Source organism: Ursus arctos, unplaced genomic scaffold (genome assembly GCF_023065955.2).
Source record: "Ursus arctos isolate Adak ecotype North America unplaced genomic scaffold, UrsArc2.0 scaffold_19, whole genome shotgun sequence".
NCBI lineage: Eukaryota > Metazoa > Chordata > Mammalia > Carnivora > Ursidae > Ursus > Ursus arctos.
The window spans coordinates 41905236-41917702 of NW_026622863.1; the positions used below are offsets into that span (position 1 = coordinate 41905236).

At 39.5% G+C, this 12467-nt stretch overlaps 1 long non-coding RNA gene across 3 annotated transcripts in view; it reads right to left on the reverse strand.

Moving 5' to 3' along the window:
- Nucleotides 1-12467, reverse strand: part of LOC130544173 (uncharacterized) — an 84971-nt gene that overhangs the window by 71812 nt on the left and 692 nt on the right. The window lies entirely within an intron of this gene.

The following is a 12467-nucleotide window of genomic DNA, read 5'->3' on the forward strand; positions in this document are numbered from 1 at the left end:
TCTGACAGGTTTCCAGTGTTGGGGGGGGGGAGGAGTCCTCCACACCACCAAGCAATTCTCCAACACCACCTAGATCTCCTACAATTTAACTCAATTCTGACATGATCTACCTGGAGATAGCGTTAGATTCCACAGGTTAAGGGCCCAGTCTTACGAGACTACCACCTCCCTTCCGACATCAGTAGCAAGCCCAGGCTGTCACCTGTACTTCTGACCAACCAGCATACTGATTGGAGGTTCCGATAACCTCCCTCCTTGTGTTTGATTAATGTATTAGAGTGGTTCACAGAACTCAGAAAACCATTTTACTTACTAGATTACCAGTTTATTATAAAAGGAAATAACTCAGGAAAACTCAGATGGAAGAGATGCATAGGGCAAGGTATGGGGAAAAGGCAAAGAGCTTCCATGCCCTCTCTGAACTTTCCACTCTCCCCAAATTTCCACATGTTCACCAACCCAGAAGCTCTCTGAACCCCATCCTTTTGGATTTTTACTGGAGGCTTCGTTAGAGTGTTAAAAAGTGTGAAAATGACACCTGAAACGATTATAATACTGTATTTAAAAAAAAAGTGAAAATGAGTAAAGAAAATTTCATTTAAACCTCCCAATAAAGGGGAAGCTCTCAAGTACCACCTCCTTGCAGGCTGCATAACCAGCAGAAAGAAGGAAGGAATAATTCTTATTTTGCCAAGGGAGGACACTTTTCAGGTAGGAATTTTATCTCCTGCTTTTAATAAAAAGAGGGAAGATCTCTCCCTGCTTCTGCAACAATGCGCTAACCACTGCTTGCAGCCAATAAGAAAACTCCACGACCTCAACTGTTCTTCTGCAATGAACTTGTGTTCAAAACAACCCTCCCCAATTTCCTACTAAAACCTAATAAAAGCTGACCTTTCCTTTGTTTCTTCGGACTTGTCTGTGATGTGCCATGGTTTTCTTGTCCCAAATTGTAATTCTTCTGCTGTTTCTAAATAAACTCATTTTGCTAGCAAAATAACTATTTTAAAAGAAAACCACAGGCCCAAAACGGATTTACAGGGGTTTAATACCTAACCTAACAGCACTTTCAACCTCCCCCAGAAATGCCGTCTTAACCAGTCTGGTCAGTACCAATAAAGTTATTTGTCAAAGAAGCCCTCTCCATCCCCCAAAGGAAAATGAGGAAATTCACCTAATAAGATGCTTTCCTCTCCAGAAGAAGGTGACCTTGATCCTGAATTGGGCGCTTGGACTCTCTAAACAGCAGTTGTTCATTTGCCAAATCGGAGTTCCAGCCTAGGCTTTATTTTGACTTAGGCTCAAGCACAAGGGAGACAGCACAAAGGGAAGACCCTCAGGCTGTCCCCCCAGGAGAGGTCAAGGAGAACTTTACAGACTTAAGCCGGAAAAGGATGATGGCTAAGCATGTAGGGCAGGGATTTTTTTGGGGGCACTTGCACACTTAAAGGTCATGCTTCTTCATGTGTCACATGTCTAATTCCACCCCTGGGCATGATTTTTAGTATTAAAACGTGGGAGAAATTTGGCGAAAGGTCAGCATTGGGTCCGTTTTGGTGCAGAATGGTTTGTTCCGGTTCTTGCAGCCCTGCTTCCCTTTTAGGTGTACAGCGTACCTCTGCATTCCCGCGAGGTATGTTACTAACGAAGCTTGGGGCTCAGCTCGTCCCTCTACAGACCTAGCCAAGGAACACTGGATTTTTTGGTTAGGGGTGAGGTGAATCAAGTCCAGTCCCTGCTCGTCTCAAGCTCATCTGAAATAATCCTTTTGTCTTTTTATGACTTCCTTGTCCTGCTTTTAAAAACTTACCTTTCTGTAGCTCTTTGTAGATCCCCCCTACTTGATAGATTGTGAACTTGGACATATACATCTTTATTCATGTAAACTAAACTACTCTGACACATATTTCCACATGCTGCACACACAGGCATATTCCTCCACAGCCTTGCAAGAATTATTAACTTTGGTCTTTGTTCTTTTTTCCGCCAGTACTAGCTACAGGAACTGGGGACACAGGCTGCTTGATAACTGATCAAGGATAGAAGCACAAAAATGTTCACCTTTAGCCCTGAAGGCTGACCTATAGCCTGAATAGTACCGATAAGGTTTAAATAAATACATGCTAGTTGCTACATTCTTAAAGGGTCTCATGACTGCCTATAAATCTCCCTGATAGTTAATATTGAACTGAATGCTAAGCACCAGAGAAATCATGGGAGTAGAAATTTACAAGCAGAAATTCAAAGATATTTATGACATAATGCTCCCTGCATGTCCCCTCCCCCTTGAGTACTAAGCATAAAACCACCATATGGCAAAAGTGCAGCTAAATATACTTACTAAGTTGCACTATATGTCTCAAGAATTCTTTCTTGACTACTGTGCTCCATGACCCCACAACAATAACATCTCTTTTGCAGACACAGGGCAACATGTAACAAGACTGCTGGAAGGCACCAGGCCAGGATGCAGAGGACGACTCCTAACCTGGAGAAGTTTCAAGACCTTCTCTAGAAGTTTCAAGGCCCTCCAGTTCCTGCCCTAATACCCACAAGCTCTGCTAATAATATATAAACTGTTCCTAGGCTCAACAAGGCAAGGTAGATTTGGGACCTATCTTTGCCTTCTCACTGGGGTGCCCTTCAATAAACCTTTCTCTGGCTTACTTAGCATGGGGCAAACAAATCTGATTTCAGGGCGTGGCAACACATTCATGAATCATTTAATAAAGCTAACTGAATTTTTAAAATTTACTCTTGAATTTTTTAAATTTAACAATAGTTATGATTGATTAAATCACTGGCCATTGGCAAATGATTCAACCTCCTGCCCCCTCCACCCCCCCACGGCAAAAGATGGAGGGGGACTGAAAGTTCCAACCCTCTGCTGACCTGGCTGGGGTCACTAGCAAGCAGCCCAGGCTTTGGTTATTTAAGTATTTCCCAAAGTCACCTGATTAACATAACAAAAGACATCTTGATAGCTCTCTACACTTAACTAAATTCCAAGGGTTTTAGGAGCTCAGTGCCAGAAAAGGCTATGAAGAACAAATACGTATTTATTATGAATTCCAGTATCACACTTATTAAGGTTGTAATCGAACTTTAAATAGCTTAAGGAATTTACATTAATCAAAATTAGTAATTGTTTAAATGCTCTTGAAAAGATGGTTATTGATATATTAATTAGATGTAGAAATTTAATAAAGTAAGACTTGAAGAAAACATGACTAACAGTGAATATCTTTCACCCACATTAAAAGTCCTGCAGAGGCTAAAAAACTCATACTCAGTTTGAACATGAATGAATGAACAGGATGAATATATTCCTTGGCACATGACTGCCCTCCTCTAGAGGCATAGTTAACACATGTAGAGTACCATTAGAGTTACACAAATCTAAGACATTTTGTGTATGTTTCTTCCATGCAACCCAGAAAGTAAATATCACTACTATCACTTATTAAGTACTTACTATTCTTTCATCAAATATCTACTGAGTGCCATTTATGTGCCAGTCGTTGTGTTAAATGAAAACTAAACAGACAAGAAACTCCTTTTATAAACCTCACAGTTACAATGGAGAGAAATGCTACTACACATTTCATACATCTATAGGTAAATATTTTTTTACCAAGTAACTTTTTTATATTAACAACTTAAAATTCTCTATCATTTAATATTGTATGATCGTACAAAATTTTTGGATATGAGAGGCCCCATTTTTAAGAAAAGCTCCATTTAAAAAAAAAAATTATTTATTTGAGAAAGAGAGAACAGGGGTAGAGGGAGAGGGAGAGGGAGAAGCAGGCTCCCCGCTGAGGTGGGGCTCAATCCCAGAACCCTGGGATCATGACCTCAGCCAAAGGCGATGCTTAACCAACTGAGCCACCCAGGTACTCCATGAAAAGCTCCATTTTCAGGGAGCCTGGGTGGCTCAGTCAGTTAAGCGGCTCCATTTTCAGGGAGCCTGGGTGGCTGAGTCAGTTAAGCGGTTGCCTTCGGCTCAGGTCATGATTCCAGGGTCCTGAGATCAAGCTCTGCATCAGGCTCCCTACTTGATGGGCAGCCTGCTTCTCTGTCTCCACCGTTTGTGCTCTCATGTGCACTCGATCTCTCTCTCAAATAAATACATAAAATCTCAAAAAAAAAAAAAAAAAAAAAGCTCCATTTTCCTTTCTAAAACAAATGGCTAATGATCTAATAATCCTGAACTGGGCAAAAGACCCTTGGTCTGACCCAGAAGCAGCAACTGTTTTACAAGCAATGATCTGTAAAACCAACAGGGCAATGAATATCTTGATCAACAAAACTGCTCGCTGTGGACTTTCTGAAGACAGAATAATTAATGCATAGGAGGAACAATTTCATTTATTAACACCAAGAGAACAGTCAATGTGTAACCACATTGGTTCTGCCCATGAGTATTAACTTTTTTTTCTTTTCTCCAAATCATGTAATTGCCCCCCACATCCTTTCTCATAAAAACCCCTTGCTTTCACCTTGCAGGTGGGATACTTTTCTGGTTACTGCCAGAATCTGTTATCCACAAACTGATTCTTCAATTTCAAATAACCAGCAGAGCCTTTGAAGGTCAGTGTGCTTGGCTCTGGGAAAGCCTGGAGGACACTGGAGCTGCTCTTGGAGAGAATGCAGGGCAAAGAGCCTATAAATTTACAGTGTGGAAACAGCAAACTGAAGGGCACCTGGGGCACACACGGGGAAGTTTAGTTACTCATCTCGAAGTGTGTCACTGAGAGGTAGCCTTTGCATTCACAGAGAGAGCCCTCCGGGAACAAAGAAACTGGCAGGAGCCATTTCCCTCTCTTACGCCTCAGCATAAGCACAGGGCCACCTGTGGGAACAAGTGCAGCACCCACCCTCCCTACCTAAATTGCTTACACCAAACCCCACTCCCTCCAGCCACACCATCCAGCCCCAGAACTCCAGAAATTGGTCCTTCCCATTCAGCTTGCCTCTGTTCCAGCACAGCAAGCCCCCTCCCCTGGAAGACAAGCTCTAATCCCTGCCAATAATGAGTCTCCTGACCTGGGAGTTTTGTGAGGCCTTGGTTCCAGTGGCAGCAGCGACAAGTCTGATTTCACAAGCAGACCAGAGCATACCTAGTAAAAACGCACCACATTCAGGCCAGAAACCAAACATTGCCCACAACAGGTAAAGAGAGACTCTGAAGACGACTGGCCTGAAGGTTATAGCGGCCAGCACACAACAGCAGAGCACACACTGGAGACACTTCCAGAAGTGACAGGCCCTGGGGAACACAGGACACTACAGTACAGAGCACTACAGGACTCTTCTTCATAAAGCCATCACAGTCAAGAAAAGAAGACATAACTGACCTTCTTAACACATAGAAACAGGTATGAGACAAAATGAGAAGACAGAGGAATTTGTCCAAAACGAAAGAACAGAACAAGGCCACGGAACAGGACAATGTCACAGCTGGAGATCTAAGTAAAACAGATAGAAGTAACATGCCTGAGAGAATTTAAAGCAATGATTATAAGAATACTCACTGATCTTGACAAAAGAGTGGAAGACATCAGTGAAACAATTAACCCAGGAATAGGGAATAACATAACAGAGATAAAGGGCTCAATAAACAAAATGAGACACACGTTTGACAGAATGAACAGGCTAAAAGAAGCAGAGGAACAAATGAATGACCTAGAGGACAGTAATGAAAAGTAATCAAGTTGAACACAGTGACTCCATCAATAACAACATTTGTATTATAGGAGTCCCAGAAGAAGAAAAGAAAGGGAAGTAGATAATTTATTTGAAGAAACAATAGCTGAAAACTTCCCTAATGTTGGGGGGGGGGGGAGCAAACAGATATCCAGATCCAGGAGGCACAGAGAACCCCCAACAAAATCAACAAAAGCAGTTCCACACTAAGATAATCATAATCATATTGGCAAAATATAATAACATAGAAAAAATATTAAAAGCAGCAAGACAAAAGAAGATAGCTGCATACAAAGGGAACCCCAAGGCTATCAGCAGATTTTTCAGCACAAACTTTCCAAGCCAGAAAGGAGTGGCATGATATATTCGAAGTGTTGAATGGGAAAAACCTGCAGCCAAGAATACTCTACCCACCAAGGTTATCATTCACAATAGAAGGAGAGATCAAGATTTTCCCACACAAACAAAAACTAAAAGAATTCATGAACACTAAATAAGCTCTGCAAGAAATATTACAGGCGACTATTTGAGTGGAAAGGAAAAACTAAAAATGACAATGTGAAGATAGGAGACATAAAGGCAGTAAAAACTAATATTTGTGTAAAAAATCAGTCAAGAATCTTATCCAAAAAAAAAAAAAAAGAATGTAAAATATGACACCATATACCTAAAACCTGGGGATAGGAGGAGTAAAGAATGGGTTCAAACTTTAATGACCATCAACTTAAATTAGACTGCTATATGTAGATGTCATATACATACTTAATGGAAACCACTAATAGATATGCAAAGAAAACCACTAATAGAAATGCAAAGAAAATGAGAAAGAAACCCAAATATATCACTAAATAAAACCAGCAAACCATTAAAGAGTGAAAGACATGAATCAGAGAAAATTTTCAGAAACAACTATAAAATAATAAAAAGGCAAGAAATACACATCAATTACTTTGAATGTAAATGGACTAAACGCTCTAATCAAAAGACACAGGGTGTTGGGGCGCCTGGGTGGCTTAGTCGTTAAGAATCTGCCTTTGGCTCAGGGCGTGATCCCAGGGCCCTGGAATCGAGCCCCACATCAGGCTCGCTGCTCCACTGGGAGCCTGCTTCTTCCTCTCCCACTCCCCCTGCTGTGTTTCCTCTCTCGCTGGCTGTCTCTCTCTCTGTCTAATAAATAAATAAAATCTTAAAAAAAAAAAAAAAAAAAAAAGACACAGGCTGACACGGGGCGCCCGGGTAGCTCAGTTAAGTCTTGGACCCTTGGTTTCGGCTCAGGTCATGATCTCACAGTTGTGAGACTGAGCCCTACGTCAGACTCCTTTGCTCAGTGTGGAGTCAGCTTGGGATTCTCTCTCTCCCTCTCCCTTTGCCCCTTCCCCCCACTTGTATGCTCTAAAATAAATAAAATCTTAAAAAAAAAAAAAAAGACAGGGTGACAGAAGGGATAAAAACAAGACCCATCTATATGCTGCCTACAAGAGACTCATTTTAGAACTAAAGACACCAGCAGATTGAAAGTGAGAGAATGGAGAAACACTTATACAAATGGATGTCAGAAGAAACCCAGAGTAGCAATATTTATATCAGACAAAATCAGACTTTAAAACAAAGACTGTAACAAGAGAGAAAGAACACTATATAACAATAAAAGGGACAATACAACAAGAAGATACAACAATTGTAAATATTTACCTACACAACATGTGAGCAACCAAACACTTAAAACAGTTAATAACAAATATAAAGAAACTAATCTATAATAATACAGTAATAGTAGGAGACATTAACATCCCACCTACATCAATGCTCATATCATCCAAACAGAAAGTCAACAAGGAAACAATGGCTTTGAATGACACACGGGACCAGATGGATTTAAAAGATATATTCAGAACATTCCATACTGAAATAGCGAAATAAACACACTTTTCAAGGGCACATGGAACATTCTCCTGATCAAATCACATATTAGGCCAAAAAATAACCCTCAGCAAATTCCAAAAGACTAAAATGAAGTTGGAGTCACCTGGGTGGCTCAGTCGGTTGAGTGTTCAACTCTTGGTTTCAGCTCAGGTCATGATCTCATGGGTTCTGGGACCGAGCCCCGTTGTGGGCTCTGGGCTCAGCAAAAATGCTTCTTGGAATTCTCCCTCCCTCTTCCTCTGCCCTTCCCCCTGCTTGCACTCTCTTTCTCTTTTTCTTTCTCTCAAATAAGTAAATAAATCTTTAAAAAAAAAAAAAAAGATGGAATGAAGTTGTACCATGCATCTTTTCTGACCACAACACTATGAAACTAGAAGTCAACCACAAGAAAAAATATGGAAAGACCACAAATACATGGAGACTAAATAACATGCTACTAAACAACAAATGGGTCACCCAGGAAATAAAAGAAGAAATAAAAAAAATACATAGAAGCAAATGAAAATGAAAACACAATGGTTCAAAACCTTTGGATGCAGCAAAAGTGGTTCTAAGAGGGAAGTTTATACCAATACAGGCCTAACTCAAGAAGCAAGAAAAATCTCAAATAACATAACCTCAGAAGCTAACATAACCTAAAGGAGCTAGATAAAGAACAATAAACAAAACCCAAAACCAGGAGAAGGAAGGAAATAATAAAGATTAGGGCAGAAATAAATGGTATAGAAACAAACAAACAAAAGCCAAAAAACAAAAAAACCCCAACAAAGGAGTAGAACAAATCAATGAAACCAGGAGCTGGTTCTTTGAAAATATTAATAAAATTGATAAACCTTCAGCCATATTTATCAAGAAAAAAAGAGAAGGAACCAAATAAATAAAAACACATTTGACAGAGGAAGACTAATAACCAACACCACAGAAATGCAAGAGAATATTATGAAAAAAAAATATGCCAACAAATTGAACATCCTAGAAGAAATGGATAAATTCCTGGAAACATATAACCTGCCAAAACTGATGCAGGAAGAAAATTTGAACAGACCAATTACTAGCAATGAAACTGAATCAATAATCAAAAAAACGTCCAACAAAAAAAGTCCAGGACCAGATGGCTTCACAGGCAAATTCTACCAAACATTTAAAGAAGATTTAATAGCCATTCTTCTCAAACTATTAAAAAAAAAAAAAAAAAACAGAAGAGAGGAAAACTTCTAAATTCATTCCATGAGGCCAGCATTACTAATATCAAAACCAGATAAAAGACACCACAAAGAAAGGGAACAACAGACCACTACCTCTGGTGAACAGAGATGCAAAAATCTTCAACAAAATACTAGCAAACCGAAACCAACAATACATTAAAAAAATCATTCACCACAATGAAGGGGGATTTATTCCTGGGTTGCAAGGATGGTTTAATTTTGCAAAAGATACCTGATACATCACATCAATAAGAGAAAGGATAAGAACCATATGACCATATCAATAGATGCAGAAAAAACACTCGACAAAGTACAATATCCATTCATGATAAAAACCCTCAACAAAGTTGTGTTAGAACATACCTAAACATAATAAAGGTCATATATGAAAACTCACAGCTAACATCATCCTCAATGAGGAAAAACTGAGAGCCTTTCCCCAAAAGTCAGGAATAAGACAAGGATGTCCACTCTCACCACTTTTATTCAACATAGTAATTGAAGTCCTACCCACAGTAATCAAACAAGAAGATAATATAAAAGTCATCCAAATCAGTAAGGAAAAAGTACAACTTTCAATATTTGCAGATGACAGGATATAATATGTAGAAAACCCACAACACTCCATCAAAAAACTGCTAGAACAGATAAATGAATTCAGTGAAGTGTCAGGATACAAAGTAAACCTACAAAAATCTGCTGCGCTTCTACCCACCAATAATGTAGCAGCAAAAGAGAAAATAAGAAAACAGTCTCATTTATAATTGCACCAAAAATAATACGATTCCTAGGAATAAACCTAACCAAAGAGATGAGAGACCTATACTTTGAAAACTACAAAACATTAGTGAAAGAAATTGAAAACAAGAAAATAAATGGAAAGAAATTCCATGCTCATGGACTGGAAGAACAAATATTGTTAAAATGTCCACACCACCCAAAGTACTCAATCCCTATCAAAATACCAACAGCATTTTTCACAGAAGTAGAACAAACAATCCTAAAATTTGTAAGGAACCACAAAAAACCCTGAATAGCCAAAGCGATCTTAATAAACAAAAGCAAAGCTGGAGGCATTACAATTCCTGACTTCACATTATATTACAAAGCTGTAGTAACCAAAACAGTATGCTACTGACACAAAAATAGACATATAGATCAATGGAATAGAATAGAAAACCCAGAAATGAATCCACAACTAAATGGTAAATTAATCTCTGACAAAGCAGAAAAGAGTACCCATTGGGAAAAAGAGTCTCTTCAACAAACATTATTGGGAAAACTGGACAGCAACATGCACAAGGATGAAACTGGACCACTTTCTTGCATCATACACAAAAATAAATTCAAAATGGATTAAAGTCCTAAATGTGAGACCTGAAACCATAAAAATCATAGAAAAGAACACAGGCAGTAATTTCTTGAACATTGGCCATAGCAAGTTTTTTCTAGATTGGTATCCTGAGGCAAGGGAAACAAAAGCAAAAATAAACTATTGGGATTACATCAAAATAAAAACCTTCTACACAGTGAAGGAAACAATCAACAAAACCAAAAGGCAGCCTACGGAATGGGAGAAAATATTTGCAAATGACATATCCAATAAAGGGTTAGTATCCAAAATATATAAAGAACTTACAAAACTCAACACCCAAAAAACAATCTAATTAAAAAGTGGGCAGAAGACATGAACAACCATTTCTCCAAAGAAGATATACAGATAGCCAACACACACGAAAGGATGTTCAACACCACATCATCAGGGAAACACAAATCAAAACTACAACGAGCTCTCACCTCACACCTGACAAATGGTTAAAACCGACAACACAAAAAACAACAGTGTTGGTGAGGATGTGGAGAAAAAAGGAACTCTTATATGCACTGTGTGGGAATGCACACTGGTGCAGCCACTATGGAAAACAGTATGGAGGTTCCTCAAAAAATTAAAAACAGAACACCCTACTATCTGATCTCAAAATCACACTACTGGGTATTTACCCAAAGAATACAAAAACACTAATTCAAAGAGATACACGCACCTCTATGTTTATAGCATCAGTATTTACAACAGCCAAGATATGAAAGCAGCCCAACTGTCTACTGATTGTGAATGGATAAAGAAGTGGTGTGTGTGTGTGTGTGTGTGTGTGTTTATATACACACAATGAAATATTATTCAGCCACAAAAAAGAATGAAATCTTGCCATTTGCAAGGACATGGATAGAGCTAGAGAGCATAATGCTAAGTGAAATAAGTCCTAGACAAATACCATACAATTTCATTCATATGTGGAGTTTAAGAAACAAAATAAGCAAGCAAAGGGGAAAAACAAAGACGAACCAAGAAACAGACTATTAATTACAGAGAACAAACTGATGGTCACCAGAGAGTAGGTGGATGTGAGGGGGGGGGGGGGTAATGGGTGAAACAAGTGATGGGAATTAAGGAGTGCACATGTGATAAGCACTCCCAGGTGATTAAAATTAAAAAATATATTCTCAAAGAATTTTCAATTATGTGATAAGTTACAGTATCACTTAAATGAAAAGATATGTACGCATGTATATGAATCTACACGTTTATATATGTATATAAGTAAAACCAACATACTCAGCACTCAATATAAAATGTACCATTTGTGGGGGCATTGGTGGCTCAGTTGGCTAAACGACCACCGCTTGGTTTCCCTCAGGTCTTGATCTCAGGGTCCAGGATCCACCCCTGCCTCCTGCTCCACGCAAAGTGGAGAGTTGGTTTGAGATTCTCTAACTCTCCCTCTGCCTCTGCCGCTCCCCCTCCCCGCTCAGGCTTTCCGCGCTCTCTCTCTCTCAAAGAATAAGTCTTTTAAAATAAACAAGTAAAATGCACTATTTGCTATATTAATTTTTAAAAATTGGGAATGCAAGGAAAATATTTTCTAAGAGAAACAGTAGGTTCCAGGTTACTTGATGGGTCTTTGTTAGGCGTTTACCAAGAAAGAAAAAAATCAAGTCCTGAAAAAATAAAGCATTTCAGAGATAAAGAGAAAATATTAAGTCACCTCAAACATAACTTTTAGTAGTCACAACAATTATTTCCTCTCCAACGGAGACCTTTCTTGGAGAAGGATAGAGACGTGAAAGGAGATAACAGACCATTCTTTTGGGCCCGGATGAGAAAGTCAACTGGCTCCACCTGCCACACGTGACCCTCGCCATCTGAGGTGAGGCCAGAGCTTCCAAATCAATCTCCGCGTCAGAGAGGAGTCAAAGTAAGACTGTCAAGGGGCAGAGCTGTCTTGTCTTGTGCTCCCATATGATTATGTGTTACACAGTGCAAATCCACACAGTGCTGCACAGTCTCACACCCACTACTAGACACAAAGTCACACCCTCAGTCACAAACACCCTCCCTCCCCTTCCCACACTGGGCTCCACAGTCACAGTACGGGTCATGGCGGGTCAGTCACAAAGCTCCCCACACTAGCACACACAGTGGAATACAAGGTCACACAGCGCATACCCACTACAGTTACACAGCCACAGGTAACCCCCACACACAGTGTTACACACGGTCACACATTAACAATCATACCACCGGGACTCACAGTGTTATGATAAACTAATCCACACCCGCACACAAGGTAT